The sequence below is a fragment of the Egretta garzetta genome, unplaced genomic scaffold, assembly GCF_000687185.1.
Source record: "Egretta garzetta isolate BGI_Z169 unplaced genomic scaffold, ASM68718v1 scaffold480, whole genome shotgun sequence".
Taxonomy (NCBI): domain Eukaryota; kingdom Metazoa; phylum Chordata; class Aves; order Pelecaniformes; family Ardeidae; genus Egretta; species Egretta garzetta.
In genome coordinates, this window is record NW_009258312.1 from 446,827 (window position 1) to 464,173 (window position 17,347).

At 38.9% G+C, this 17,347-nt stretch overlaps 1 protein-coding gene across 1 annotated transcript in view; it reads right to left on the reverse strand.

Annotated features, from left to right (window-relative positions):
* LOC104126726 (contactin-associated protein-like 2) overlaps positions 1 to 17,347 on the reverse strand; it is an 838,919-nt gene that overhangs the window by 420,269 nt on the left and 401,303 nt on the right. The gene's annotated exons all lie outside the window — the stretch shown is intronic.

Here is a 17,347-nt window from a genome sequence, read left to right on the forward strand (position 1 = left end):
CTCTGGACATGTTCCAGCAATGCAACATCTTTCTTGTAGTGAGGGGCCCAAAACTGAACACAGTATTCAAGGTACGGCCTCACCAGCACCGAGTACAGGGGCACTATCACTTCCCTAATCCTACTGGTCATACTATTTCTGACACAGGCCAGGATGCCATTGGCCTTCTTGGCCACCTGGGCACACTGCTGGCTCATATTCAGCCAGCTGTCAACCAGTACACCCAAATGTCATGGTTAAGGAAGATAAGTGTCACTCTGGAGAACTATAACCTGTTTCTACATGTAAAGCTGGTTTCTAACATAAAGCTGGGGTTCATATTTGCATTAAAATATTTGTATCTGCATTCAACTCAAACTTCAGATCTCATGACTAAATTCTTATGTAGCTTACAAAGAGAGCTTAATACTGAGATGTTCATTTTCCAAAATGACAGGCAGAGGTAACCACCATTTCTTGCACATCAAACTTTAAAAATATTGCCTTTTGAATATAGCAAAGCTTTGCAGGATTGGTATAACAAATATCCAGGACATCCACCTTTACAAACACTACATCATAAAACTGTATCTCCTATATATGTATTTCTAAAATCTTCTAAAATACTTATAATAGGGTTTTTGTTGTTCGCATGACAACATATAGTTCTTTGGGTTTCAGCTTTTAACAAGGAGTAAAGAGAAAATGCTATCACCAGAAAACTCTCTTTAGTTCCAATGACATTACACATTGTCTACCCACATCAAATATTAACATAGTTCGGAGAACTGAAATCTCTATTACATCTCCTTGACTCTGCCACTGATCCTACAAGTCTATTTCTTTCAAGAAGGTTTAGTAACCCATATCCATGATGTTTAGTCTCTCTGCCACACAGACACACATGTTTTTAAACAGATCAAAAGTTTTTCATGCTGAACCATACTCTAATGTACCAGGTTCAGCATGTTAATGCCATCATTTGCAAAAAATACTATATTTTACAATAAAATTTATGTTATTATTTTCCAGCCTCACACTGTAAATGCCTCAGGGCTTAAGGCTCATTTTGATTAGATGTTGCTTATCTTAGTCTGTACAACCACACTTTAGACCAACTAAGAGCTAGTGGTTTTATGAAATACGACTATTCAGTAAATATCCCCACAAAACTGAAAATTTCAACTTCTCTACTCAGAAGTATCTAATTACAGTTTAATGCTGTAAGAAATGAGAGAAGAAAAAAAAAAGTGGAAATGTTCCCTTGTATTGTAGGAACACCAAAACACTAGAACAAAATTGCCTATGATTTCTGACCTCACTTTCTTTGTATGTGCCTTTCCCTGTGCAAAAGGTGTATACAAAGATTCTGAAGAGTAAAAAAAAAAAAAAAAAAAAAAAAATAAAATCAAACCAACTCAAGGTTCTCTCCACCTTCAATGCGGAGGGAATACCAAAACACTGAGAAAAGTCAATGAAAATCACCACAAGAAAAGAAAATAATGTTAGGAGCAAACAGAATCCATTGCATTGTACTCAGATGTTACACCCAGTGTAATTTGTTTTGACAACAGCAGGAAAGGAGAATCAAACTAGGGGAAAGATCAAGGGTAGATTTTATTGATAGGAGACAGTGGCTCTAGTGTGTGCAAGAACACCACTGAACTTCACTGAAGAAAAACAGCAACAAAAAAAAATATGTTAAGGTATAGCTAGAAGAAGAGAAGGATGTCATTATGCAGAAGCAGTGAGCATTTTTTACCTCTGACAGTTTACCTTACCTGCGTAGGTCAGGTGTTGTTCAGCAGAGTAAGTCATGCTTTCCTCTTAAGCATCTCTTCCCAGATAGCAGTCTGCCTGCAAATGCTCTGCTGGCTCTGATGTTTTCAGGGAGTGGATCTCTTGACACAAACAATGTTTCTGCAGTGCCATACTTTCAAACAGCAATACAAGTTGTGGAAAGGACAGTTTTGTATTACCTTTATCAGTAGGCTAATTGACTTTAACTAGTTGCTTTGAATGCCATTGCATGTTTTTAAGTTACTAATAGGATAGAAAATTGATGCTCCTGTAGCTTATGCATGTCTTCAGCTCTTTTACGTTCACCAAACTTGTACAATACATGTATGATAAGTAGTTTTTCAGCAAATCCATTTTACAGAATTTCCTATCCTCAGATAAATAGAAATTGTGTGTTCTAACTACAGTTTTAATGGCTATATCCCTTTTTCAGAAACTAGTATGTTTTTTAAATTTGATTTTAAAGACTGAAGCTTCTGGCCTTCAAACTGAACTGTGACATTATTTGCTTAAATTCTTTTAAATCACAATAATTTTGGATTTTACAGCTTTTACAGCTATAGTACTAATGGAAGGGAGGGAGTCTGCACTTTTATGTAAAAATAATTTCTTCCTCTCCAATGCATAGTATGTCAAAGGATTTACAACAAATATGTTAATTCACCAGTTTTAATACATTAGCCAGAGATGCTAAGAATCAGCAGGTTATGTATTCATCTCTCCTTTCACTCCCAAGATATTCCTCACACATACCAGGCACAAGGAGAAGGGAAAAATGTTATGTATGTGCATTGGGTCAGGCTGAGATGGAGTTAATTTTCCTCATAGTAGCCCTCATAGTGCTGTGCTTTCTATTGGTATGTAGAAAGGTATTGATAACACACACAAATTTTGGCTACTGCAGAGCAGTGCTTGCACAGCATCAGGGCTGTGTCTCCAACATTCCACCACCACCACCAGTGAGCTGGGTGAGCAGGCAAGATCTTGGGAGTGGACATAGCCAAGGCACCTGACCCAAACTGACCAAAGGGATTTTCCATACTATATGATGTTGGCTCAGATATAAAAACTAAGGGAAAGGAGAAGGAAAGGGTAGGCATTTTTTACAATGTTTTGTCTTCCAGAGCAACTGCTATGCATACTGATGCCCTGTTTCCCAGGAAGTGGCTGGACATCGCCTGCTAATGGGAAGTAGAGAATAAAATCTTGTTTTCCTTTTGCTTTTTATTAAACTGCCCTTATCTTAACCCGTGAGGTTTTTTTCTTTTCCATCTCATTTTCTCTCCACCTGTTCTGTTAAAGAAGGGACTGACAGAACAGCTTGGTGGCACCTGACATCCAGCCAAGGTCAAACCACCAATGTGTGTGAGAGTTAGGAAGCCATGAATTAGTTTTTATGTCCTCAAGAATTCCTAAAACAAACACAACCCCCACATTTTTAATGCAAATCTAGCTGTAATATAAACAGGATTCTAGCATTTCTATTGGCAATCTATACCAGGATAAGTCATACAGAAGTCCTGAGAAGTGATAAACAGGGGCTTTGTTTTATCACCACGTCATGTCTGGGGAGAGTCTTTTTTTATAGAGCTCTTGGTGCACTTGCTGTTCAAAGGAAGTCTGTCCTGATGCGACAGAATATCTCTAGATTGGAGCTACCGCCAACTAGAGGAGTTTACTCTGACCCATGCCTCTTGGAGAAAGAAAAAGCAACCTTTGCATCTGCATAAGTGGAGGTAGCAATATTTAATAGTTTCCTATCAACCTAACCTTGAAAATAATGATAAAGAATCCCAAAGCAGTTTGAACTAATGTATCTGTCACTAACTTCATACTAAACAACAAAAGCAATAATAAAAGCACTCCACTGGTCACACACTTGAATGAAATATCGGGAAAGGATCTAATCAAAGGTGGCCTAGTGAGATATTAAAAACCAAATTCTTGCCATTGATCTATTTTATTGGCAGGGGTTTTTTTGTGTGTTTGTTTTTTTTTTTCTTAAACCTGACACAGACAGCCTGTCCATGCCAAAAAGCTCTTACAGAGTTCAGCTTGAGGTCTGTCATTAGCATCTGCTCTCACACACCAGGAATTCTCTCTTTCCTGGCTTATTTCCACTGATTAAATACTTGAGGTTGACAGGGTTTCCCCTCCCTCCTCTCCCCTTAAGCTAACAATTTTAATATTAGACATAGTAAAGGTTTTGCCATTTAATATCTGCAGAATTCTCATGGTCTTGCTGTCTAACATGGCAATGTTGACGTGTTCTTTCTTCCCTCCTCCACCCCCGCCAAGAAAGTTTAACCTCTGCCTTTATTATTTCATTATTAGCTAAATATTAACCTAGTCCCTAACCTCTGCTGCAGAGCCTCTGTCCCATCATTTTTACCTCTAAAAAAAAAAAAAAAAAGCCTGAATGTAACATAATCATAATCTTCAGTCTCAAAAGCCTTAAGTCCATGATACAGTCGCTCCCAATTGTATTTGAACTCATTTTCTATACAGAAACTTAACAGTGCCATGTCAGCAGCTTTGCCTTATTTCTTGGAGCACTGGGAGTTACCTGATTTATGAATATGAACTCTTTATGGTTTTGAAAATGCTGCTTTAAAGAGGCACATCTTGAGTATGTTTGTCCAACAGTGCTCTCCCTCTCCTCTCCTCCCTTGCTTCTGTCCCTCTGGTAAAATCTATCATGAATTAAGGAGGCTGACTTGTTAGGAATAGGAAAAGTATGTATACAAAATTTTACTCGGTTTCCAGTAAATCTATGATATGGACCAATAAAGCTGAAAAGTTAAAAAAAAAAAAAAAAAAAGACTGATTCTATCCTCAGCTAGCATCAACTTTTTTCATAAATCACTATAATACAGCGTAAAGAATGAAGTCACGCATCAGAAACAGATCGGGTTCTCCTAATTATTTCAAAAAAATGAAATAACTAAGGTCAAATAACTGATAAGCTGAAGAGAGTATTTTTCTTCCTCATTCTCTCCCCACTCACCTTCAAAGTTTTTAAGTTTAAAATAAATTTCCCCTGCAAATCACTCATATAAAAATTTTTGTACCAACTGATTGGCTGGATTTGGCCAGAAGTTTGTGTGTCATTCTTTCTTGAAATATACCCTTTCCTATTTTTTTTTTAAGTCACTCCCTGCTATAATCTCAGTTTATGACCTAAGCATGAAAATAGACAACCTTCAGGATCATGGTGATTCATTATATGAGCTTTCTTCTAGCATTTTCAGGGAAAGGACCTGGGAGTAAGAAACCTATTAGTACCTTGTAGTTTGTTTTATGAAGAATTTTGATTGCTGATTCTGTAAGACAAAGCCAGAATAATACTTTGAAAAACAGCTTCCCAAACAATGATTTTGACAGTTCTGCTTCCTAACATATTGGCAGTGCAACTATTCCTTCAAACAGGAATAATTTCTTCCTGTGGGTAGTCTCATCAGGATAAATGCACAGACAAATGCTCTCCAAACACTTCTTTAACTGAGGTAAGTGCTCTGGAAAACATGCTAATTAAAACTAGCATTTAACACAACTCAGCATTCAGCAAGCCAATGAATTTTGTGTTTAATATTTAAAGAGAAAAATTATTTTTGTCAGCTGATCACTATTGGTAAAGGTATCACAAAGCAAATTCAAATTAGTTTATACTATGGTGTATTGGGTTTGCGTGGCAAGGTTTTGGTAGCAGGGGGCCTACAAGCATGGCTTCTGTGAGAAGCTGCCAGAAGTTTTCCCCATGCCCAATAAATCCAATGCCAGCTGGCTCCAAGACGGACCCACTGCTGGCCAAGGCCAAGCCCATCAGCAATGGTGGTAGTGCCTCTGGTATAACATATTTAAGAAGGTGGAAAACAAAACAAAACTGTGCAATTGCAGCCAGAGAGAAGAGTGAGAATACATGAGAGGAACAGCCCTGCAGACACCAAGGTCAGTGAAGCAGAAAGGGGAAGAGGTGCTCCAGGTGCTGGAGCAGAGATTCCACTGCAGCCCATGGTGAAGACCATGATGAGGCAGGCTGTCCCCCTGCAGCCCATGGAGGTCCACAGTGGAGCAGATAGATATCCACCTGTAGCCCATGGAGGATCCTATGCCAGAGCAGGCAGATGTGCCCCATGGAGGCTGTGAACCTGTGGGATGCCTGCACTGGAGCAGGCTCCTAGCAGGACCTGTGGCCCCATGGAGAGAGAAGCTCACACTGGAGCAGGTCTGCTGGCAGGGCTTGTGACCCCATGGAAGGGACCCATGCTGGAACAGTTTGTGAAGAACTGTAGCCCAAGGGAAGGACTCACGCTGGAGAAGTTCATGGAGGACTGCCTCCCATGAGAGGGACCCCACGCTACAGCAGGGACAGAGTGTGAAGATTCCTCCCCCTGAGGAGGAAGGAGCAGCAGAGACAACGTGTGATGAACTGCCCATAACCCCCATTCCCCATCCCCCTGCACCACTGGGGGGGAGGAGGTAGAGAATTTGGGAGTAAAGTCAAGCCCGTGAAGAAGAGAGGGGTGGGGGGAAGGTGTTTTAAGATTTACTTTTTATTTCTCATTACCCGACTCTGATTTGATTGGTAATAAATTAAATTAATTTGCCCAAGTTGAGACGATTTTGCTGGTGATGGTAATTGGTGAGTGATCTCTCCCTGTCCTTACCTCGACCCATGAGCCTTTCATTATATTTTCTCTCTCCTGTCCAGCTGAAGAAGGGAAGTGATAGAGTGGCTTTGGTGGGCCCCTGGCTAGGACAAGACTTAGCCCTTACTGAGTCTTTACTGATATTTTAGCCAAGACTTACTCCTCTGTCATGGTATTTTGTGCTGCAGACAAGTAGTGTTAGGAGAAACAGTCACACATCAGGTTTTAAAAATCAGTATGGACCAATTTTGCCTGCAACTGCACAAATGCAAATCCTATTACACCTTTAAGTTTATATTATGTCATTCTAGTTTAATTTGTGTACATAAAATAAAGCAATGCGATAGACACATTTGAGAGATTGGTAACAAATTAAAGCAAGTTTTCCTCTATTTGTCTACAAGAAATTAGAGTTATAGCACTATTAATCTACAGTAATGCCTCACTGGAACAGGTATGTTGTGTCTAACACTGATGTATTGTAATTCAGAAACTTACGGTGGTTTTTTTTTTTTTTCCACTTTTATTCACATTATTAAAACAGGTTCTAGTAAAGATTAGCTCATAATCTGTGTGCAAAAGCATATACATTATGAAAGGTAGTGAAAAATATTATACCTAAAATAGGAACTATTTATGGCAAATAATGTAATACAAAAACAATTTGTAAAATACCACAGAGAGTAGAGACTGTATGATGATACAGAAGTAACACTTTTTAACAAAGTAAAGCACATTTCATTTACTCAAGCTTTCTGTTGAACCCAAGAATAGTTAAGTTCCAGCTAAAAGTTAAGCATTTCCTTATATACCTTTCTGAATAGGATCTGTGCCAATAAGCAAGGTACTATTCACAATCTTAAAGACTCTGAGGATATTTAAAAAAAAAAAAAAATCCAAGCCAAGAAGAAAATTTAAGAAATAGCACATAGGAGTTTTCTTGACTGGAGTCTAACTTTTTAATACTTTTAACGTGAATTTACTGCTCATGGAAAGTGACACATTAAGAACCCTCAGGCTGAAGTTATCTATACAGCCACAGACATGTAGTGAATCAGCAGCAGCATTGTCAAATTTCCTCTTAAAATGTAGTTTTGCTCTGAAGCCGATCAGAGTTTATACACTGCTAAAGAAATGTGGGTTGGGTTTTTTTTTTCTTTTTTCCCTTTTTAAAATTTATTTTTAAATGCCAGGAAAAAAGAATGGAAAGTGATTTTCATGAAGGAAGGAGTTCACTTTCTAGTGTTAAGGGGGCTTCAGATCACATGTATTTGTGCAAGTAAACACTTTTGTGTAATCTTACTCAAGCAACTGTGTTGATTTTGAAGTCAAGAACTTACAAGTATACTGGCAGGATTTAATCTTAAATTGTCAGCATCCCATGGCACATTATCTCAATTTTTTCTCTGTAAACTCAGTCTCCCCAGTTAATAAGTACCAATCTCCAGGGAGGACTAGAGGCTAAAAGTCACAATTCTGCATTTGCACAAGCCCAAAAATTTACATGGAAGTGAATGTTTGTTGATTCAACCATTACTTGCTCCTAGGTAATTATGCTCATCTTCACTGGGAAGTTAACACCTAATTAGCCAAGAGGCAAATGGGAGACAACCTTTTACACGCTATGCTTTCTGCATACCAGACCTCACAGGCAACAGAAGTAATTCAGCAAAATACCTGCGATTCATGGGAATTGCCACAGCCATGTCTTTCATGTACTAGCACAAACCCATCTATTCTGCCACATGCAAATCATTAGGCTATTCAAAAAGCACATTCTAGAGATACATAAAATGCTGTGTATGACTGTTTCCCAATCTAAGATCTTTCAAATTTGGAATGTATACCTGTGTCACTTGAGCTCTCCTGGTACAAGTATCTTTTTGTTCATTAATAAAGCAAAAACCAAACTTTTAAAAAATCCATCACATAAGCACCTGGACTGATGCACCACTGCTTTGTGCACAATTTCATTTTTAACAGTGCCAAGCAAATGAAAGCTGAGAACATTTCCTGCTTTACGCCTGCCTAACGTTTAAGTAAGGGTTTTATTACCTGTAGTATGGTACTTCCCAAAGAATTTTAGTAAGACCTTTGCTTCTTTTTTCCAAGTATTGTACCAACATACTTGGACACAATCCCTCACTGTATATACTCAGTTTTAAACACTTAGTCTTATTATTTTAAATTCAACATTTGAAGATTGGCATGGGAGTGTTTACTGGATCAGAACTTAAATCGTTTTGCAAATCCCTTATTATGAGGGAAATGTTGAACCGCAATTAGGTTACTGGTGCTATGGATGGGGTTTGCCTTAAAGCTAGAACTAACATCTGAAGTTTCCTAACATTTAGGGAGAGTCTATCAGGCATCTCACTACAGATACTGAAGCCAGCTATAAATTACAGGCATAAACAAATGCTACATGCATCAAAGAGTAATGCAGAAATATTTTAACATAATGCAACCTGATGACTAAGTAAATGGGCAAGACTCATGATTTGTGAGTCCACATTTTCTAATTTAACTTAAGGCATGGCAAATATCTGTATCATTCTTTTTTAAATCTGTAGAGATCACTAGAACTTCTATTTCTAACCATATTTTTATCAAATGAAACATTAGCTACACTATGCTAGACCTACATTTTATTCAATATATGATAAAATGTAAAAATCAGTATCTATCAACAATAAAAGCTCAGGAGTGCCATAAAGCAGATGGCCTTCTTCTATAATAAAAGCTACATAAATTACTTGATATAGTCATACATGGTAGCCAAACAAGAGAGCTGACAAGCAGCAAGGAAATTGCTACGGTCCATTTTGTTCAGTCACATTCAGTAGATCTTAATCTAGGCATTCAAATGTGTATCTATAAAGAACCTGTAAAAATCCAGAAACTGAAAATTCAGCTCTGGTTCAATCACCTAAGCAAGTGGTCAGGCTTTCTAGAAGGGATTGAGGACAACCTACATGGCTACAGTAGGAGTTTTAAGAGCCTATTGATGCACTGACCTCAGCTCTGTACATACCAGCTGAGAAGTGGGAGCATTACTGTTACGCAAGCCCAGTGTAGCGGCCAGTGTGGGTCTTGCTCAGTGCTATGCATGAGCTACAAATCCTGTGTCTTAGAAAGATTTGTTAGCTGAGACATGATGCCATGCAGCCATGGCTGTGACTATTGTCATTGCTGAGCTGATGAAGTACACAATGCACTCTTGTGGGCTTGCTTAAAGACCTGTGTGTTGTATTCATTGCGGGATGATGGCACTCTAAGGTATTTGAAAATCAAGCCACCTGAGAGCTCAGAAACAGATTTAGGTGCCTGCCTTTAGATATCCGTGTTTAAAATTTGATGGTTTAACATAAACAGACAAGTAGTCCTCAGACTAAGAACAACAGGTTAGAAAATAATCCTTCAGAATGGAAATGCTGTATCAGACTACAGTGCAAACCTCTAATACGTTATCCCAATTTGCTTTTTATTTAATGGCCCGTACAGAATTGAGGGAGGGATCAGACACTGTCTGCCACCACACCAGGAAGAATCTTATCTTCTGTCTACTTGGCATACTTTGCAATAGATTAAAATAGTTCTGCCTGTGCCTCTGGAGATCATCTAATATAGTTATAGGACCTTTCTCTCAAACAGGATGAGTAGATTGAAGTGAAAAAATTCATAACTTCCCATCATATCCAATCCATTTCCAAAATGTCAGTGGTTCTTCCCCTTAAGAAATGTTATTTAAAATCATAAACAACTCATGAACTCGTTTCTTCTAAAAATAACATAAAAGGTCTCTCTTCCTGCCAAAAATATGTGATGTCAAGGATTTCAAACAAAAAATATTTTTAGAAGGTCTTATAATCAGGCCATAGCTTCATATGTGAAATATTATTAGTTAGAATCCTGTAAATATCTTTTTTTTGTTGTTTTTCAGAAGTCAGGATTTTAAACTAGCATTACTGTTTATGCCAATTTGATGTTAATCTTAGTATCCCAACATTTAAAAGGCCATCAGATCTTCTGTCATTTTAATGAAAATACAGTCAGTGGCTGTGACAGCATTTGGCATAGATATATTTTGCCATGATATTTCAGATAACCCCAAGTGTGTTTCTCTAAATGCACTAAAAATTTGTACAGTATCTCTTAACAGATTCCACACAGAGAAGAGGAAATAGGCTTCATCAGGACAGCACTGATGTTTATCTGTAAAGTTCTTTTCTTCAGGGTTTCTAAAAATTCTTTGTCAGCAACTGCCTGAATTTCTAAAGATGTCCTATCTACACTTATTATATTATTTGACATAATTACAGAGACTGTTGCATTAGATCTATAAGAGAGCTTAGCTTCAATACAGCAAAGTAGTGAAGTTTAGTTTCACTACAGCCAAAGAAATATTTTCCTCTATCCATACCTTTTCAGTCATGGGCCTCTCAATGTATAGGTTAGCAATGTGCACTAAGTGCTGAGATATATTGACTTCAGTGGGAGTTACAGCACCTCATTCACTCAGTAAACCCATAAAGGTGATATTGGCTGTTGCAAGTGAACAGAGCAATCTTTATAAGATAAAGGTATGGGAGACAGGGACTCAGAGATATAACACACGGGCAAGCTATGGCATAATGCAATTAAGAAAAGGCACACAGCAGATTACAGGAGGAAAAAAATGAGAATTTTTTTTCCCCTCACATGAAAGGAAAGTTAAAACTTAAAAAAGGTGTTCCTAGTAATAAAGCACCTGGAGAATTAAGAGCCAGTAAAAAATTATGCTGGTCACCTTGCAGGCATTGCTATGGAGACAGAAAGATACCAGACATAAAAATCCTTCCAGACAGGATAGGTCAGGGCATCCTTAAATAGAAAACAACAATAAATTCACAACATTCCTGAAAGAATGCAGGGCCTTACTATAAACACTAGTCAAAACTTTTGCACTGACTAATATATCAAACCACTGTGTCATGTTTAAATAGGTCTGCACAGTATCTGATACTCTAGTAGCAGCCCAGCAACAACAAATGGCAGGTTGCAGACCATTCTAATCACATTTAATATTTTTTAAATGCTCCCATAACTGTAAGTCAGTATAATGTCATATAAACTAAATTGGTTTAATAAGATAATTTAGTTCGACAGAAGTACTTTACAAAAAATTGAAGCAAAAAATTCAGGCCTATAAGACCATTAACCTAGCAAGTCTTTCTATGATTTAAGTTTCCACTCAAGATCTTATGGAGTAACAACAGAAAAGGAGAGCAGCAGTAAGTATCAAACTCAAGAACACTTTCATAGCATCCTTCATTAATGTTGTTTAGTTTAGGGTCATGAAAATAAGTTGGCTCTCAGGGAAAAAAAGAAGTGACAGTTTTTACAAAGCAAATGATTCTTGCATGTCCTAACAGAGTGGGTGTATGCTAGAATTTATTCTTCTTCACTTGTAGTTGCTATACACAAATCATTCTACTCTAAGACGTATGTAGTAAGTCCTTGGTTAGCTATAAATGATGTTCTGTAGAGCAGGTAGAAAGAACTGGGAATGTGGTAAGTCTTGCAGATTTTTCTCTGAAAAATCTAACCAGAATTAGCATGTCAGGATGAACAGAAACTCTGAGCAGATGGCTCCCACATAATTTCTGGTAGGTAGAGAAGCAGAAGATTGCCTTATATCTACCTAGGCATTAAATGCTACTTTAGGTCTGTCTGATGGTTGGTATTTCCAAAGGTACCCAAGAGTATTAAACATCTGAAGTCTCACAGAGCTTGAAAAAGCTTATCATCCAACCCACTTGTGCTTCCTTTCACAGTGAAATTTGACTCAATACTACGCCAAAAAACTCTGAAATGCTGAGAGTTCATTTTCCTATGCAAGCGAAATCCAATGTGTTGTACCAGCTTCCTTCCCTCAGTACCAAGGGAAACCACGTAAATGAAGAGGCTGCATTTCTCAAACAGTAAGTTGCTCCTCAGTGACCAGAGAAACACAAAGTTCATTTTATAGTTAACTTACTGGATTTAGAATCATCGAATCGTTTAGGTTGGAAAAGACCTTTAAGATCATCAAGTCCAACCATTAATCTAACACTGCCAAGTCCACCACTAAACCATGTCCCTAAGCACTACACCTACACATTTTTAAATACCTCCTTGGATGGGGACTCAACCACTTCCCCAGGCAGCCTGTTCCAATGCTTAACAACCCTTTCAGTGAAGAAAATTTTTCCAATATCCAATCTAAACCTCCCCTGGCACAACTTTAGGCCATTGCCTCTCATCTTATTGCTTGTTACTTTGGAGAACAGACAGACATCCACCTCACTACAACCGTTTTTCAGGTAGCTGTAGAGAGCAATAAGGTCTCTCCTCAACCTCTTCTTCTCCAGACTAAACAACCCCAGTTCCCTCAGCCAGTCCTCATCAGACTTGTGCTCCAGATCCTTCATCAGCTTTGCTACCCTTCTTTGGACATGCTCCAGCACTTCCATGTCTTCCTTGTAGTGAGGGGCCCAAAACTGAACACAGTATTTGAGGTATGGCCTCACCAGTGCCAGTACTCCACCAGAGTACAGGGGGAAAATCTCTTCCCTGGTCCTGCTGGCCACACCATTTCTGGTACAAGCCAGGCTGCTATTGGCCTTCTTGGCCAGCTGAGCACACTGCTGGCTCATATTCAGTCAGCTGTGGATCAACCACACCAGGTCCTTTTCCAACAGGCATCTTTCCAACCACTCATCCCCAAGCCCATAGTGTTGCCTTGGGGTTGTTGTGACCCAACTGCAGGACTCAGCACTTAGCTTTATTGAACCTCATACAGTTGGCCTCGGCCCATTGATCCAGCCTGTCCATATCCTTCTGCAGAGCCTTCCTACCCTCGAGCAGATCAACACTCCCACCCAACTTGTTGTCATCTGCAAACTTACTGAAGGTGCACTCGATCTTCTTGTTCAGATCATTGATAAAGATATTAAACAGAACTGGCCCCAACACTGAGCCCTGGGGAGCACCACTTGTGACCAGCTGCCAAGTGGTTTTAAAACCATTCACCACAACTCTTTGGGCCAACCATCCAGGCAGTTTTTTACCCAGCAAATAGCACACCCAAAGACATGAGCAGCCGGTTTCTCCAGGAGAACGCTGTGGGAAAGTGTCAAAAAGCTTTATTAAGGTCCAGGTAAACAACATCCACAGCCTTTCCCTCATCCACTAAGCATGTCACCTTGTCATAGAATATCAGGTTAATCAAGCAGCACCTGCCTACATGAACCCATGCTGACTGGGCCTGATAACCTGGTTGTCCTGCACGAGCCGCATGATGGCACTCTGATTATTTCTGATTGTTTCACTTAAAAAAGAAATAGAATGAGCAGTATTAAAAAAAATTTGAAAAAATGTGTTTAAAGGCAGTAGGTAAATAGAAAAATTAAGTTCTTTTCCAAAAATCATTCTTCATAGTGAAAGCTATGTAATCACTTAATATCTTTTCAGCAATAAAAATACTACAAAAGCAGGTGTTATGCATAATACACTTAAGTTTAATTAAAACTGAAATAAAAACAACAACAAAACCAGAAAAACATAATTGCTTTCAACTGAAGCAGCAGACACTTGGTCCAGGGCTACATTTTCTGTAAAAAAGAAAAATCTGCTTTAATTTACATCTTTGCAACTCCACTGAAGTTCAACTGAGGCTGAAGATAAGAGTCAACTACAGAATATGATTTGGACATCATGTGCGAAGGGTCTGCACTCCACCTTTCCCATCAGTATTGTTTTTTCAGCGGGACCTGGACAGACTCGAGAGTTGGGCGGAGAGGAACCTGATGAAATTCAACAAGGGCAAGTGTTGAGTGCTGCACCTGGGGAGGTCGAACCCCATGCACCAGTACAGGTTGGGGGCTGACCTGCTGGAAAGCAGCTCTGCTGAAAGGGACCTGGGAGTCCTAGTGGACGACAAGCTGACCATGAGCCAGCAGTGTGCCCTTGTTGCCAAAAAGGCCAATGGTATCTTGGGTTGCATTAAGAGGAGTGTGGCCAGCAGGTCGAGGGAGGTTATCCTCCCCCTCTACTCTGCCCTGGTGAGACCCCACCTGGAGTACTGTGTCCAGTTCTGGGCTCCCCAGTTCAAGAAAGATGAGGAACTCCTAGAAAGAGTCCAGAGGAGAGCTACTAGGATGATAAAGGGACTGGAGCATCTCCCCTAGTACAAACGGAGACATAGAGGTTTCATTTGAATATGAGGAAAAACTTCTTTACTTTGAGGGCGACAGAGCAGTGGAACAGGCTGCCCAGGGGGGTTGTGGTGTCTCCTTCTGTGGAGATATTCAAAGCCCACCTGGACAAAGTCCTGTGTAACATGCTCTAGGAGAACCTGCTTTAGCAGGGGGATTGGACTAGATGATCTCCCGAGGTCCCTTGCAACCCTGTGATTGGTTTTGAAACTCATAATTACAGTAACACTCTCCTTCATCATCCTGACATTGATATCCCCAAGAATAAGACAATGAGATGGATGAGTGCTGATCACAAGTTCTACTAGAGTAATAAAATTTTAAAAGATGATACCTCATAAGACCTCTTCAGTTGTACCAAGCCAGTTTCCTTTAGGAAAGGCTTGTATCTTAGAGGTGCTCAGCTCTGCCACTAAAGCTTATAATTTGAGTCTCCATGTTTTCATAAGATGTCAGCATTTTCTTATTATACCTATAGGGCATATTTGTATTACGGTTAGTGTGAGGCATTTACATCATCTGTATGAGTTAGGAAATATAAACAGTATTATGTGTAAAATCACATCGGATATGTATTCGTTAGGCAAATAGATAGATTGTGTTGATGTAGAAACCAAAATGAGCATCTATACCAAAACAAAGATATATTATGTACACAAAATGCTCCACTGGATTGACGTATGAAGGGAAACCTCATGACCTATCAAAATTAGAATCTCACACTATGAGAGCAAGGGTAGGAGAGGTGATCAAAATTCTTTAGTTGCTAGGCATTTTATGGAAAGAGGCCACATTCACTCATCTTATTAAAATTCATGGAAGTTGAAAATATCCAGAAGCCCAGGAGGGGTGGGGTCATAAAATCTATTTCACAGAACAGGAAAGCTTACTCTAAATTCATCTTGAAAGCACTTTCCCATCACAGACTTCCTGAGAACCTTTTGATTTCTCTCCTACTTAGGAGATAATTATAGAACTTTTTTCCTCCCTGACTAATGCATACAGAAGGGGCTCATTTCAGCATTTTATGCACATTATCATGGTTTTTTCCTAACTAGATCTTTGTTGGAAATTATTTCTCCTTTGCTCTCCCTCCAACTCATCTAGCAAGCTTTATTTTTATTCCCTTCTGTTTCCCATATCTTGTATCCCATATCCTCTGGCTGTGTCATTTGACATCACAACTGTTTTAGTATTAAACATTGTTGAACTCTGCATTTCTTTTTTCTTCTTTTTCTTTGCTTTCTCCTTTAATTTTAAATTTACTGTTGTCAGGAAACAATGACACTCCGGCATGGGGATGATGGAAGAGGGACATTAATCAAAGGCTACATAGCGCATTTCTCTTGTGGATAAAACAAATCCAAAGGGAAAGACTAAACACTTCCCACAGGGATTTCTGAGGGCACCAGAATAATTTCAGATTTTTAAGATCATCACAGTCAGGAAGAATCTGACTTCAGGAGTTTAAATTGCCAATGCTGGATACTTGGCTCATGTGGTCTGATCTGGCCCTCACAGCTTCTGCTGCTTTTAATTTTTGTGCAAAGTGACACTAAGAGGAAGATGTGATGGGAAATTCTGCACCTCCCCATTTCCACATCAGGGAAGTCTGTCTCATTGTAACACTACTACAAGAGCACAACAGTATTTCTCCGTGCACCTCCTCTGACATGGGAACTTATTAATAGCTAATAAGCACAGTGTTTTCAAGATTAAACCAAGGCTCAGACATCATTTAACAATAGTAACAATGTTATTTTAGGCAAGTTAGAAGTAGAGTCAAGACCCCTAGGGTTTTGGTTTAGGGTTTTTTTGCTAGTAGCTCAGCTTTATTCTTAAAAAGAAAGCTGGGATAAGGAATCTTTTTTTTTTTTTTTAAACTTCTTTTCTAGTATTGGATAAAAATTGCAGGACATGAACAGTAACAGTACTGCAGCAAACAGCTTGCTAAGTATATCCCAAAAATTTAGCATTCCAAATAGAAATACCAAGTTTCTGCATAACTTACCACACATTTTTGCAAATGATATCGATGATAATTAACAGACCAACAGTATTCCCCCCAAATTCACCAATCATACATAATTGCTAATAAAGAGAAAAATTAAATGTTCTTTCACGAAGAAGCTTTCAATATTTCTGTATTACAAAACAATGTAAGAATAAACACTTTCTACAAAGCCCTCAGAAAGGTGGGCTACTTTGGAAACAAACAGTCACAGCTGTGACTAAATCAACCAACTCAGATGTTGCCAAAAGATTTTCCCTTCAAGGTATTAAGAACAGATTTTTCCTCAGCCTAACTGTCTTGCTTTAGATCTCATTCACTCAGCCAGCTGCATAATCCTCTCCCACTTCCCTGAGACAAATTCTTCATGATTTCAATAGTAGATGTTGAAGCTTTTCTACATCTAAGATGGTATAAACACTGAAGGCTGTAAGTATTTTTATATACATAAGTGATCTTAAAAGAGAAACTTTTTATATTTATCAAGCTTAAGCATAAGCTCCCCTCTCCCCCCACCCCCACCCCCGAACAACATTCATACCACAAAGTCCTAAGGAATCTAAAGCAGCACCCAATGTTTTCCTCCTAATTCCTGTCTTCCCTCCCAGCTTTATTTTCTCACTCTTTCAGAATCCTATCTGGCACATGGAGAAGGTTTTTTCAATAAATCA